General features: G+C 48.3%; 1 protein-coding gene across 4 annotated transcripts in view; it reads right to left on the bottom strand.

Moving 5' to 3' along the window:
* The window catches only part of NEXMIF (neurite extension and migration factor), a 154730-nt gene that overhangs the window by 37722 nt on the left and 102217 nt on the right, over positions 1 to 14791 (bottom strand). For all 4 annotated transcript variants that reach the window (XM_033072499.2, XM_033072498.2, XM_033072500.2 and 1 more), the window contains exon 2: positions 10987 to 11121. The gene's annotated coding sequence lies outside the window, so the exon portion shown is untranslated. The remainder of the gene's footprint in view (positions 1 to 10986; positions 11122 to 14791) is intronic.

The following is a 14791-nucleotide window of genomic DNA, read 5'->3' as shown; positions in this document are numbered from 1 at the left end:
ATTTTAGAGATATCCACAGGATTTAAGGCCAGAAGACCATTTAGGAGGACCTCCTGCAAAAATAAGCAATTAAATCTTCCCCAGTCACCTCTTTGTTGAGGCCAATTATTTGTTCGGAGGAGAATTTCCAGAAAGTTGTGCTCGACTTTCAGCCTTGATCTCAGATCTCAGCACGTGAGGAGCTCTCAGTGCAGCCTTACAAATGATGAACTCTGCCAAGCCCACATTAATACCTAACCCTCATGCTCGGAAAATTATGTATTCTACTCAAATTGAATAGTTTTTTTCTTTTTTTTGGCCAAAGTAATAGACACAATTTTGCTACTTAATCCTCTCCTATTGTCTCAAGCTCACTCAAATTACAGCCATTTGAACTGTGATCTGAGCTCCCCTGTGCTTAAGGAACTAATTAGACCAAGGACAGTCAAACTTCCCAACTTCCAGAATATTGAATTCCTTGCCTGTCCAATAGCCACAGGATGAGCACTGGTGGGAAGGAGGGAAGAGCAGAAGCAGGTCCCAGGGGTGATGGCTCCAGGGACATCCCAGGGCCTCCCTGTCACCTCCAAGGCAGGGGAACAACCACCAGGAACTGAGCAACAAAATCACTACTGAGTGGGAGAGAAAGTTCATGTTTTCTCTATTTCCTTGGAAATAAATGTTCTGTTCCATCTGAAAAAAACAGGAAAATCTGAGAGAGAGCATCAAAACATTGTTCTTTGGGGCACTTGTCCCAGAAGGGAAGATTCTGGTTTATAATCTCATTTTGGGGTGGAATCAGGCTCCAGGGGTATTAACATTTCAAAAGAGATGTAAAGGAAGAGTTTGAGGATGAGAAGGGCTGGCACCACAACATGTCAGCAGCAGCACTTCACCTCCAGCTCCAGTCTGGCCCCAGAGCAGGAGCAAACCAAGGATTTCCTGACAGAAGGTTTATTGCTGAGCCTGGTTTGAGCCTGACACAGGCATCAGCAGCACAGCCACCTCCTGCCTGACAGGACAACACGAATGACAACACCTAAGCAGAAGCTGAAATTGCTGTCTGCACTTGAAGGTGGCCCTGGCTGAAATAAAATGTGCAAATAAATTTGCACCACTGGTGTCGGGTTCTCCAGGTGAGCTTCAGGGCTGTCAATAAGACACCCAGAATTGCTTGGGTTGGCAGGGACCTTAAAGAACATCTTAGTCCATCCCCTGCTATGGGCAGGGACACTTTCCACTATCCCAGGGTGCTCCAAGCTCTGTCCAACCTGGCCTTGGGCACTTCCAGGGACCCAGGGGCAGCCACAGCTGCTTTGTGCCAGCCATTACCCACACTAATTTCATATTATCGTTATTATATGTGAAACACCCAAGGAAGAAGCCTGTACAGATGTCATGACACAGAAAAATGGACTGCAGGCAGCAGCACCATGTTTGTCACCACGAGACAAGGGTGGAGGAGTGACAGCAGGCAGAGGGCGCAGGGTGAGGGCACAGTGAGGTTCACCATGCCAGATGTGTCTGCTGTCCTTTCACACCACCACCTCCTGCAACAAGATGTTAGAGAAGAGCTCAGGGAGGATCTGTAGGCACAGAAAATATTCCTGCAGGAGTTTGTTCAAACTGCTTTTGGTGTAACACAAAGGAACCTTGCAAGTGTTGGGAAGGCCCAGCCAGGATATTCCTGCAAGGAGTGTTCCAGAGGCAGAGATTGCAGGACAAAGAGCCCCTGGGCAAGGGCAGGAAGGAGGGCTCCTAGGAGAAAACAGAATTCAGGCAGATTTCCACAAGGATTTACAAAGTGGCTAAGAGGACTGAGGCTTAGCTGGGTCCTGTCACCTCCTGGAGACAGATGATCACGTTGGGGCTGCTTTGGGATGGGTCACCCCACAAGGAAGATCCAAGCAAGTCCAGACTCTGCAGCACCAAAGAGCAGGCCCAGAAGAACAGAGAGCTCTGCTTCGTGTCCCTTCTCCACCCTTAGAGCTTCGGCTGGCTGCAGATGATCTTATGACAAGATGGATGGATCCTGATATAGCAGCACTCAAGATAAACACTGCTGCAGAAGGGCTCTTGTGAGAGTATCTGGAGTGAAGAGTTTGGAGTTTGGATGGTGACTGAGGAACAATGGAACATCACCAGCTGCTGGGAGGAGCACTGGGCCACCTTTTGTTCAAACACACCTTTTCGGGCTGACACTTAAAACTACCTGCAAAACTATTTCTTATTTCCAAGTCTTCTTCTCACAGTCCTTACAAAAATCTTTTTAGCATCAGCAGAGCTGCATCTGGATGTGTCTGATACAGAGTTCCTGTGTCAATGGCTCAGAGTGCTTCTGGCAGAGGCATCTACACGGGCTCACCTCCTCCCTGCAATCCCCAGCAGCTTTGGAGGGATGTGCTCCAAAATCCTGGGCATCACCACCATCCTGCTATGGACCTGCTGTACCCCAGTTAAACATCCCCAAAATACCACAGCTCCACATCTCCCAGCTGCCTCTGGTCAGACCACAGCCACATCAGCAGGAAAACAGATCCTGCTGTCTCCGAGCTGCTGGAGCACTCCCCAGCACAGCAGCACAAGCACTGGAGCTGTCATCTCAGAGGGGATGGTGGTGGCACATGGCACAGAGTGAATTCTAATCCCTGCAAAGCCAAGAGGAGCTGAGGCACACCAGGACATCCTTTGAGCAGGATACAGATCCATAGACAGACAACAGCTTCTTCAGGGATCTGGTTCCTATAACCACATCAGCTTTAATTTTTACACTGACTTTAAAAAAAAAAAGAACAAAAACCCCACACAAACACATGCATAAAATTAAAATCTTGCCCCACCTCTTGGCCAGGTAAAATGACATGAAAGCTCCAGCTCTGGCTGGCGCAGTGGCCAGGATCAGGAAGGGAGGGAATGTTTATGAAATGCTTTTAACCAATTCAATTTTAAGGCAATTTGTGCGCAGCAGCAGAGGCAGCCCTGACTGCAGCAAACAGGGAGCAGGCTGGATCAATGGCAGGGTGGAGGTGGGGGCAGGAAAGCAGGAGCAGCTGACTGTGGCATTGAGGCTAATGGCTTTGGAGCAATTTATTCCATGAGAAACACAGCTCAGAGCCACACGGGGTCTGTGCTGGGAGTACGGCAGCGCCTCGGAGGGACAGTCCCCAACTCCAGGATCAATAGCTCCAGTTATTGGAGTTATTATTCCAAACACTCCAGGAAAAGCAGGAAACTTCTCCTCTTACAAGAATAAATAAACAACAATTAATAGATCCAATCAGGCCGTCTGCAAAACCCAAAAATCCTGTTGAAAAAGCCCCACCCAGCACGGTAAAAGCTCCAGTGCTGTCCCAGCATTGCTCCTGGGACAACCACTCTCACAGCCACACCCTGGCCCTGTCACCTCACCTCCAAACAAAACCCTGCTGCCAGAAATGGCCATGGGCTCTTCATTTCTGTACCAACAAGGGAAAATCCACAGAAGAATTTCCAACCCTTCCCCAGCTTGGTGCTCAGCAGCAAAGCTTCACCTGGAGACACATTCCCCCTCTGCCTGGTGGGCTGCACCCCTGCTCTGGATCAATATCCAAGGAGAGGATGGTGAGAGCTGGTTTGGGGGTAGAACAAAGGGAAGTGGCTTTCTGGCCCCTGGTTTTGACAAATGAGGGGAGGAATTGCCTCTGATGGCTCCGTGTGCCCTGCCATGCAGGATCAGCAGCTCTGGATCTGTGTGCCGGCAAAATTTGCTGGGAATTGCTCCTGATGGTGTTTGCAGCCCAAGGATAATGCGCTGCTCTTTCCACATCCCACTATCTCCATGCCCAAGCACATATGGTCTGGCTAAATAAGAAGCCTTGGAAAGGCTGTCAACAAGACTAGAGGAAGGTGGGCATCTGTGCAGAAACATATGCATGTCCCAGCACTGCACTGTGAGCTCGGAGAGGATGCCCAGAATGCCACCAAAACCTGCCTGGGTCCAGCAGAACTGGACCAGGGACACTGTGGCTGCCACTTCCCTTTGTGCTGTGGGACTGCAAACCCATCCTTCTGCTTCCAAGGAGCCTCCTGCCAGGATATCTGAGATGTTCCCTACTCTGGTCCAGTATTGCAGGGCACTGCTGCTCCAGCCCTCGTTTACAGACCCACTTATGTGTTTGCTTCAAAGTCTTGTGTGTTTGCTTTATGTTCATCTGGAAAAATCTCCCCCGCGGTACTAAAGGCAGTGGAATAATCTACTATTTCAACCCGCACTCCTCAGAGAATTCTGCAGTTAAAAAAAAAAAAAAAAAGAAGAAAAAGGGGGAAAAAAACCTGGTTGAATTTGATTAAACCTTTGGAATCTCTCCAATATTTCCAGTTATTCCATCTGTAGAAACACTCTACTGGCACTTGGCACATTCAGAGCCTTAACTGCCTTCTAAATCAGCAGCAGTTCTGCCTAACAATTTGGCATTTGCACAGTGCCTTGTAAATCACCCACCTTACATCTCTGGGTACGAGGACCAAACCTTCCAAAAAGCCCATTACTGCCTCAGAGAAATTCTTCAGGAAGAAAATACCTTCTTATGGGCTTGTCTCTTGACAAAAAGAGGGGGGCACTGACACCGAGCCTCCTGGTGTTACTATGGCAGTAAAATGAAACCCAACGCAGCCAGCTGGTTGCTGCACTGCTGTTAGAGCTTCTTTTCCCTTTCTGACCTTTCTAGAAGTCTCCAAAAGACATTAATCTGTACCAAACCCACCCAGGAGCTAAGGCTGATGCAAGGGGAAGGTGTTGGTGTCCCGGTTCTCCCGGCGGGCACCACAGAAGGAAGGATTACAATTCTGTCAGCCAGGATCTGTTTGGTTGTTTGGGGTTTGTTTTTCTTTTTGGAAGTCAGGAACCAGGCTCTGAAGGGCTGCAGCTCCAAATCAAGCCACAAAGCAGCAGGAAAGCACTCAGCAATATCAGCAGCGATTTGTGCATTTCTTGCAAACAAAGAGCGGAGAAGGTCGGCGTTGTTGCCTCCCTGCTTCCACCTCTTTTGTCTTCCCAAATCGTTGGGAGGCTAAAAACCTCTCCTTCCCAAACTGCTCCTGGCTCTCAGCCCTTATGAAAAACCCCATCCCCTTATCTTTATCCACACCTGACCCTCCTTTATGCCTCCCCATCGACAAAGTGTAAGAAAATCATCAATTTAAGCACTGCCTTCCCCCCTTCCTGTGCCTCAGATGTTGTTTTCTGTGGGTCCTTCCAGCATGGATTTGGGCTCTGAAGTGTACAGGGGGAGATGAAAAAACAAGGAAGAAGAGGACAAGGCAAAACAAGAAAAGACACACACGGAGCTAACTCTCCTCCTCCTGCCCTCTGCTTCTAAAATCTCACTGATTTTCACAAGTGCTGTGACCCTGCAGCATCAGAAACCCAGGGTCACCTGAGGACTTTGAGATGGTCACTGGGTGACCACTTGGAACCTGCCAGCAGGACAGAGTGCAGGGCTTTGTGATTAAAAAGGGCTGGCCACCACAGTCAGGGCTGGGAGGGAATTTCTGACTTGCTTTGCAGGTGGAGATCCAGCAGGCAGAGCTGAAGCACTCTGGGCCTGTCCCACTGTTACTCCAATTGGTTTACTCATTAATATTCTTTAGGAATTAGCAGCTTAATTGATGTTTCCCAGGCTAATATTAAAAAAAAAAGCATTTTGTCCATCCTTTTGTATCCTTTGCTCTTGCCCTGCGTATCACACTGGGACTGGGTGGTACTGGGACATCCAAGGATGCTGTTCCCCCAGCATGTCCCCAGCCAACACAAAAGCAGCAGTAAAAATTCCTTCCCCAAGGCATGAAAAACTCACCTATTATTTGTTAGTAGTTTGTAGCACAAGCCTTAACTCCAGTGGAAAAAAAAAAATCCTAATTGTTATTATTATCATTACATGAATAATATTTTGTTAGCAGCTAAAGAACAAGAACAATTAACTAATTTACAATCTTTTGCAGTAACTTCTTTACAAAATTATGGCCTAAGCTTAGCCACCCAAAAAATTCAAACACTGGATGAGGTGCAGGGGCTCCAGCACTGCCCTGGCACAGGAGCAAGGATCCTCCCTGGGAGGTTTGGAGAAGGAGAGCTGAGCTCAGCTCAGTGCTCCCCACCAGAGCATTGGATTTGTGACCACTCAGCTCTCCAGCCACCCTGCCCATGATGAAAATGTTCCCTCCCAGCCAAAACCCCTAAAAATAATAACTAAGCAGAGCTGTGCCTGCAGCCAGCGATGCATACGAGATGACGGCCTTCTCACCACGAGAGCAAAAGGGCAAATGAATCACATTACACTCCATGAATAAAACCAGAGCCTTAATGCACAGAGACTTAATGATTCCACTCTGGATGCACCAGACAGTTTGGCCTCGTTTGCAGAGGTGCTGAGCATTCCCAACTCAGCTCCTGGGGACAGCTGAACCCTCCTGAGACCCATCCACTCTGAGAAAATCCCCCCACCTGGCAGGGAGGCTTTCCCTGAGGTCTGGGAAATTAAAAGCTCTCAGCAGCTGGCCTGGGCTAAAGGCCTCGTATCTCAACCTGCTGCACCCAAATCCATCCCTGGGAAGGTGGGATTAGGGGCTGCAGCTCTGTTTGTTCGCTTTTATTTCATGCAAAGTGAGGAGGAACAAGCCCTGCCCACGATGGTGCCCCTGGAGCAGGGAGAGTCCTGCACTCCCCAGATGTTCCCTCTGGCACCAGGAATGTTTTCCCAGCCCACCCTGGCACATTCCCTGTGCTCACATGGAAGGGGACAGTGGCATGAGGGACCTGAAATGGAGAAAACAGCATTTCCAAATGACCAGGTGCTCATGGAGCTGTTATGGAAAAGCACATTATGGAGATAGGGAATAAAACCAAGTCCCACTGTCGTGGCATTATTGGGAAGGGGCTTGTGCACAGCACAGCACACAGGGAGAGTGGCAATCACCTCCACTCAAACCCTGCTGGGGTGCTGAACACACCACCCCTTCCTGAGCTCCCTATGGCATTTAAACCCAATCCTGTTCCCATTTTGTTTGGCAAACTTTGCTATTTTGTTCCAAACATCCCCCTGCAAGGGTGGGATTTCCCACAGCAGCTCCAGAGTCACATCCCTGTCACATCCAACACACAAGGCAGTGCTGGCAGGGCGAGCTGCACCCCATTCTGGCACCAGCCTTGCTGGGAGGGACTGAAAATCCTCCATACCTTCACTATTTCCCTACATCTGCTTGGAAAACACAGCCCAGGACAACCTCTCCCAAACAACATCAGTCCTCTGGCAAACAAAAGGAAGTCAAAGGCAAACTATTTATTGCCAAACCCTCTTCCTTCGTTGTAAAATACTGCTTAATTTTGTCCCTCAGGCATCTATTATCTCATAGCCCATATTATTTTTCCAGCTATTACTGCTTAATTTTCCCCATCCAAAAAGTCCATACAGACACCAGCCAATTTCCGTCTTGGCATAATTGTTTAGGAGAAACAAGCAGCTGTTTCACTGGGGTCCTAAAAAAATTGATGGGGAAGCAATGCTTCTCCTTTCTCTGTCCACAAGAAACCTCGGAGGAAAGTCACATCCTTGCTTGGGAGTCTCTGTCACCAGCACTGTGGTGAATGAAGGTGAGCACAAATATGTCATTTAAAAAAAATTTTAAGTAAAAGCTGCTGATTTTAATCAAAGCTTAAATCAAAAAGTAAAACCTGTGGTTCATGGAATCTGCCAGACTGCTTCTGTTTCCCATTTCTGATAGAATTTGTTTTACCTCTTGTTGGTTTGGTGGTTTGTTTTTTTTTTTACCAGCAAAGCTCCTGTGGGGGCTGAAAGTATTTCACAAAATGCCAACACTGGCCAAGCAGGTAAACACAGGACATTCTCCAGGCACAAAATCCATAACCCTTGTTTTATGGAGACTTTGGAAAACTGATTATCAGCATCAGCTGGCACAGGAGGGACCAGCACACACCTGACAGGGGTGGAGGTCTGCAGGAGAGCCCCCTTTGCTCTCTGCTTTAACCAAACAAAATGATTCAGGCAGTTAAGAAATATACAGAAAATTGCATAATGTTGTAAAGGCACACGAGGAATGAGCAAGTTACTGGCAAAACCTGTGACTGTCCAAGTGTGTCTGTGTGGGTGAGATGGACAGAGAGCCAGGAGCCCCTCTGGCCTGTATTCCCACCAGCATTTACCATGCAGGGGTGCAGGAATATCAGAAACATGGAATATCCTGAGCTGGAAGGGATTAACAAAATCACTGAATCCAACTCCTGGCCTTGTATAGGACACAATCCCATCCTGTCCTCTGGAGCAGTCTCCCAGTCCTCCTGGAGCTCTGGCAGCTTTGGGACCACTCCCTGGGGAGCCTGGGCAGTGCCCAGCACCTTCTGGGGGAAGAAACTTTCCTGATCTCCAACCTAACCCTGCCCTGGCCCAGCTCCAGCCATTCCCTGGTTTGTATTTCAGCCTAATTCCAGTTTGGGTTGAAAATTTGCTGAACCACTGCTGACACCCTGTTCCCTTCAGACACAGCTATTTATGGTAGTGCTGGGATTCTGGGTGCTTGTGGAGTTAATTTTTTGTGTCACAAAGCACGTGCACATCCCCTGCTGAGTGGGCAGGAGGGATTTGTGATAATGGAGGGAATGGGGAAACATTTCTTAGGGACCATGGAAAAGCCTCTATGGGCTCAGCATGTGGCTGCAGGACAGAGCATCCCCCACATCCTCCTTCATGCTAACACTTTATTGCTGCTCCTGAAAAAAGGCGTTTTCCTTTCCCATGCTGGCTTTACATGTCCAATTAAAAAAGAAACTCCCAAAGCAATGGGAAGCATCAGAGCTTTGCTCCAGCCTTGTCCAGTGGGTGTTCCCAGAGCAAACAGGAACTGCAAGGAAAGGCTGGATGGCAATGAGTCAGGGAGGCAGAAAGGCGTGAAAAGAGGATGAATGGGAAGGCAATAAACCTGCAGTATTTCACCCTGGGACTCAGCTCCTGGACCACCTCCATCCATCAGCCCAGCAGAGCCAGGCAGGGCTGTGCTCACATCAGTGGCCCTGGCACAGGAGGGGCTGTGGCCACGTGGGAGCATCACTGAGCCACGAGCTGAGGCCACTCAACATCCACCACCTCCAGCAGCTCTGATCCCCCTCCAGAACAAGGGGAAAACACTCCAGCTTCTACCAGCATCTCACATGAGGCATGGGAGAAAAGTAATGGGAGAAATCCCACAACCAGAGAAAAAGGCATTGATGGTGGATGCAGTTTGGAAAATGTCCTGCTCAGGGACTCTGTCAGGAAGGATGAAAAGACCTCACCTGTCCTGGGTCTGACCTGCTTCAGGAAGAGGAACCTGAGAAACATGTTTAAAAATGAGAGTTGTTCCCTGCAAAAAAATCTGGGAAACAATTCAAAGAATCAAATCAGAAAAAGGTCACCCCCAAAAGTCCCAGTGCTCCTTCATCCCCCATTTCTCCTGGAAGCACAAAGCATGGCAGCTTCTTTTTGGGACCAAGATGGAAAACCTCCTCTCTCTCTCTATCTACAAAGAAATCACAAAAACATCACCAGGACACAGAGGATGGGAACCACCTCAGTGCTTTCTTTTCTGGAGCTCCAGCCCGTTTCCGAAAAGTCACTTCCTTTTCAGAAGGATCTCGACAGGTTCCTGCACCTCCTGCCTTCACTGCCCATCTCTCGCTCCAGAGATCCAGCCACAATTTCCCATGTGGCAAAAACAGCCATGCACAGGCTTGCCTGCACATCAGGCTCATGGCATTTCACAGAGAGCTGGCACCTCCCAAAACACAGAGCTCTGCAGCCTCCTCAGTGACCTACAGCTTGGACACGGGCTGGGGCAACCCACCCAGGCTGGGAACAAATCCCACCACCCTCTCCCCAAAAAGAAGCAAATTCCCCGTTAGAGCTGCAGCAAACTCAGGCAGTCAGCAAGAAGGAAGCTTTTTAAAGAGATATAACCCAGGATTTCTGTGTTGGAACACACGCCACAGATGGTGGAGCAGACGAGGATTAATTCATGAATCATATTTCTTAAACGATACAATCTCTCTTTTCACTTCCATACTTTCCCTTTTTGACTCAGAAGCAGGGATTTAAGATGCCCTTCCCAGATATGAATTTTACATGAACAAACATTGCAGGAGTAAAAAAAACCAAAGCAACGAACCCACAACAGCAATAAACCAGAAAACCCAGATGTTTAAAGAGAAGTTCTCAAACACAAGCGAGGGCGTATCCTGTCCATCTACACGAGGACATGTGTGCAAATACAATGTATGCAAGCACAGAGCTGGGAATGGGGTGGGAAAACGAACTCCCCACCATTTGGAGCTCACTAATGCTTCAGCCAGGCTTCTGAATTTCACAAAAGCTGATTTTCTATCTCCTCCTTCCTATCTCATTCGCCACCCTCGCAGCAAAAGGAAAGCCTGAAGGCAAACATTTCCAGGGAGAGGCCTCCTCTCTGCCAGTCAGTTTGTGCCTCCTCCAGCCCCCATCAACGCTTCCCTTCGGAAAATCCCGGCGCAGGCACCGCCAGGTTGCTCTCCAGGAAAAGCTCCTGGAGCTGAGGGGCTGCAGAGAGCAGGAGCAAGGCAAAACATCCTGCCCCACACACACAGGGGTTGGAAGTGGGGAAGAGAGAAGGAAATGACACAAGAGCTCTTCAGCAGTGGGAGACTCCGATATCCCAGCTCCCTCCCAGCTGGGAAGCTCCTTCACACCAGCAGAGCCTCTGCTTCCACCCAGGCAGGAGCAGACACAGATCCAGGGCCAGCAGAACCAGCACCAACACTCCAAACTGCCCCTCCCGGGCACCTTCTCACCTTTCTTTGATCAGCAAAGCAGCATTTCATTTAATTTCTTCCACTTTGCACACAGAGCAGCTGTGTGTGTGCTTAACAGCTTCTTTACACAGCCTTGCACTTCCTATTGTAGCTTTACACACAGAATAAGAGTGGAAAAAAAAAAATACATCACTTACCCTTCAATTATTTCAACCTTTCCCTGCTCTGTGCGTGACGTGGGCTTCTCTTTTGGTTACTATTTCCAGATTTGGTCTTTGGGTAGGTGAATGGAAGAGGAGAATGACAGGAGTTGTATTTGATGACGATGGAGACTGTAAAATAAAGAGAAGCATTCTCAGTGCAGAGCAGTCCTCCCCTATACGTACAGATCAGATTATATTAAATTAAATTAGTGACACCTACATAAATGCTTCCTACTGTTTTTATGCACACATACAAATATCACAACTGTCAAGGAGAATGCGGCTGTCAGTGATACGGCAGGGGGGAAAAAAGAGCAATTTCTAAAATGGAAGGGAAATAAAGGGAATCTAGGCTAACAACCAGTGTTTGAGCAGCAGCAAAGGGGCTGCTGCTGGTCTGCAGGAGGGCCAGGAGGCAGCTGGAACTGCCATGGGAGCGCTGCAAAGGGCTGGAGCACAGCACAGCATGGAAGGAGCACGGCTGGAGAAACTGCAACAACAGCCCTGACAAAACGCTCCTCTGCTTCCCAAAATACCACATCAGGCTGTGAGGAAACGAGGAAGGAGCTGAGAGCTTCGGGAAACACAATTCCCCTGTCCCCTGGAATGATGGAAGGACTCCTAGCACGGGAAGGAATTAATAACGTGGTCATCGTAGCAGCAAGTACCCCCCTAAAAAACCAGATTAATCTCCCACCATCTGCTTTAATAGCAGAATTTCTGCTAAGTGGTTTTCCCCTACACAGCCCCACAGATCCATGTAAACAGACAAACAAACCATTTGGCTTCCCGCAGTCCCGGGGAACGCAGCTGCTCCGAGCAGGGCTCGCTGCCTTTGACACCGTGCCAGGGTTGAATTCCTGCCATCCCATTTACTCCCAACACCAGCCCCTGCCCTGCACCTCTGCAGGCTCCTGAAGGTTTGGGGTACCCCCCCGGATCACTGCCCACCAACATGGCAGCCTGGCATCCTTAAAATGCAGTTTGGTTGTAGGTGAGGGACACAAGGGAGGTGAGGAATGAGAGGAATTGACTTCCATTGTATTTTCCTCATAGCAACTCTCCCATCCTCTGCATGCAACAGCACCACGAGGCCCAGCCCAAACACTGAAAACACCCCCAAAATAAAGTGGATTTACAAAATCACCGCGAAGATGCTACGGCAGGCAGTGGAAAAAACCAACCCCCCAAGTCAAGGAGATTGTCTGCTTGGTTGGAAAAACACAAAGGTCACCACAAGGAGTATATAAAAATACATGCTAACATTGAAGAGGTATAAACATAACACTAAATAACGCTTTTTATACCCAGCTCAGCATTTAACACTTGCCCAGAGGCCTTTGATAAATCCCAGGTGCCTGAACAAAGCAAGGAAGCTTTTTCATTGCTATTTAGCAAAACAGGGAAAGTAAAGCACAAGAGAATAGAACTGTTCAAGACATCAAGGACCAAGTCAGAAAGGAACAGCCAGGTCTCCACATCCAGCTCTTCCACAGCCAAATGCCCTGCCAGGCTGCTGGATGGAAATAGAAATACTATTGTTAGCCCCAAGCCATGCAGACTCATTAACATTTATTTTAGTGCTATAAAATATATTTTTAAATACTTGAAGAAATAATCTGGAGGAAGTGCTAAAAGCTTGGAGTGTATTTTCAGTATGTCCCAGCTTTTCCAGGGAGATTTGAGACCTCCTGGAAAGCCAGCAACCCTCTTGGAGGCTGTGGGAGCATGAGGGGACCTCCAGCTACCCAGAACATGCAATTCCCTGCTCTTGCTTCTGCTCCCAGATTGTTCAGTAAGAGGGAAATCTAAAAAAATTGTTGATTTTAATTATTCGTGGACAGAATCCCCAAAGTATCATTTCCCATCTTTTTAATGGATATGGGTGTTTATATGTGAACAGCACTTGGAAACAGAGCAACCTGATGCCTTGTGGGGTCATCTCACCAGCAGAAACCCTTCAGCAGGGACAAATCCTGCTGAGCACCCTCCACAGAGCACCAGGTCCCAACACCTCATCCCAAAAGTTCATGGGGACAAAACATGTCAGAATTATCAGGAGCATCTCCCCATCCTTGTGAAGAGCAGCTGGATCCTCCAGCTCCTAGGAGAGGCTTTGGGGTGGGTTGAGAGGAGCAGTGGTTATTCCAGAGGTACCCGTAAGCACATCCAGAGGTGTGGGAGAAGAGATCCAACAAAGAACGGGATCCAGAGGTACACGGGGACACAGTGCCCTGTTTCTGCCTCACCCACATGGATCAAGCATATGGAGGACCCATTTTATCTTAAATAAACACTTCATAACACACTTCCTGTTCTCCATCTGACCCAGCCAACCTTGGACTAAATAAAATAAAATAAATAAAATGGGAGGAGCCAGGGATGGAGAAGAAACAGTTCTCTCCCTTTTCCTTGCCTAAATGTTATTGGAGATTTTGTGTTTCACAGGCTCCCCATGATTTTGGACAGGTCTTTAATCAGTGTTTGGTGGGGGAAACAAAGGACCAAGAGCATTTGTGCAGCTCAGAGTGGGTTCAGTGGACGCCCACTGTGATTTGCCATGTCAAGCTTAGAATAAACACCTTCCCCAGCATCAAGAGGCCAGCGTGGCACAGGGCACTGCCCAACAGAGCTGGAGGAGCCAAGATTTCAGTGCACTGCTTTTCCCCTGCGCTCTGGAGCTCAGCAGATGGCAGAGGTTTGGGTGCCCCATCCCTCAACAAAACCGGCACAAGCTGCACCAAGTTCAAAGTCAAAAGGAACACTTGTTCTACAAGAAAACACACTGCAAACCACCCCTAACAAACTGCAGCTGCTGGAAGAGCCGGCTCAGAGCACGGCAGCATCTCTCAGCCCCGCTGCTCCTGCGGGCTCTGTGCTGAACCTGTGAGTGGCACAGCCACACTCTGTGCTTCAGTACAAATTACAGACCTGGAGAGGCAGCTCTGCTCTTCCCTGCATTGCTTCCCTACGTTTTGATGCCCATTAAATTCCTTCCTGTTTAGCTGCTTTATTTTGGCTTCTCGCTGCATAAAATCGTTCTGCACGCGCCAAAGCCGAATAAGTAACGGCAAAACTTTCCCTGCAAAAACTCTGAGCTGTTATGTAAAGCAGGGAGGGGATCAGCAGATAGAGACAACTCGGAGGCAACCTGAGGGTTGGGATTCTGTGTCAGCTCGATACACAGGGGAAATAACCCTTTAATCCAGTGCAGTGTATTTCATTTACTGTAGTGTTATCCAGTTCGAAGATGTTATGAAAGGAATCCCTGGAGAGACTTAAGACTTCAAAACCAGCCTGAGTTTGAACTTAATTCCACAGTTGCAAAAGGCTGGAGCTGTGGAAGATGACCTTTTCCATACCTTGGATGCCAGGAGCCATCCTGCCTCATAATGTCATGCCAAATTAGAATATTCTCTTTTTGTTTTACTCGGGATTTTGTTTTGTCTTTTCTTTTTAATTAAAAGCATCTGTCACTGTTAATGAAACAGGGGGGGAAGAGAAGAAAAAATATCAGTAACACACAAAAAAAAATTAAAGCTGGTGGTGTCCAGAGAGATGGAAAGAGTCAAAAAGTTGGATAATTAACAGAGGAACTTTCACCTCCCAGTGAGATCATCACCAGAGCCCAGGTCAGCACCAAAGGATCCCCAGAGCCATTTCCTTGCTGCTCATCACCTGAACAAAACAAAGGGATGCTCCCCACACACATCCCCCAAATCCCACTGGCAGCAGGGCCTTGGGTGGTCTCTTCTCCAACAGGAAATGAGAGGCAAAATACTTTTGAAGTGCAAATCCC

This window comes from Catharus ustulatus, chromosome 14 (assembly GCF_009819885.2).
Source record: "Catharus ustulatus isolate bCatUst1 chromosome 14, bCatUst1.pri.v2, whole genome shotgun sequence".
NCBI lineage: Eukaryota > Metazoa > Chordata > Aves > Passeriformes > Turdidae > Catharus > Catharus ustulatus.
Note: the sequence above shows the minus strand (reverse complement) of the source record. Positions and strands in the feature narration are given on the sequence as shown.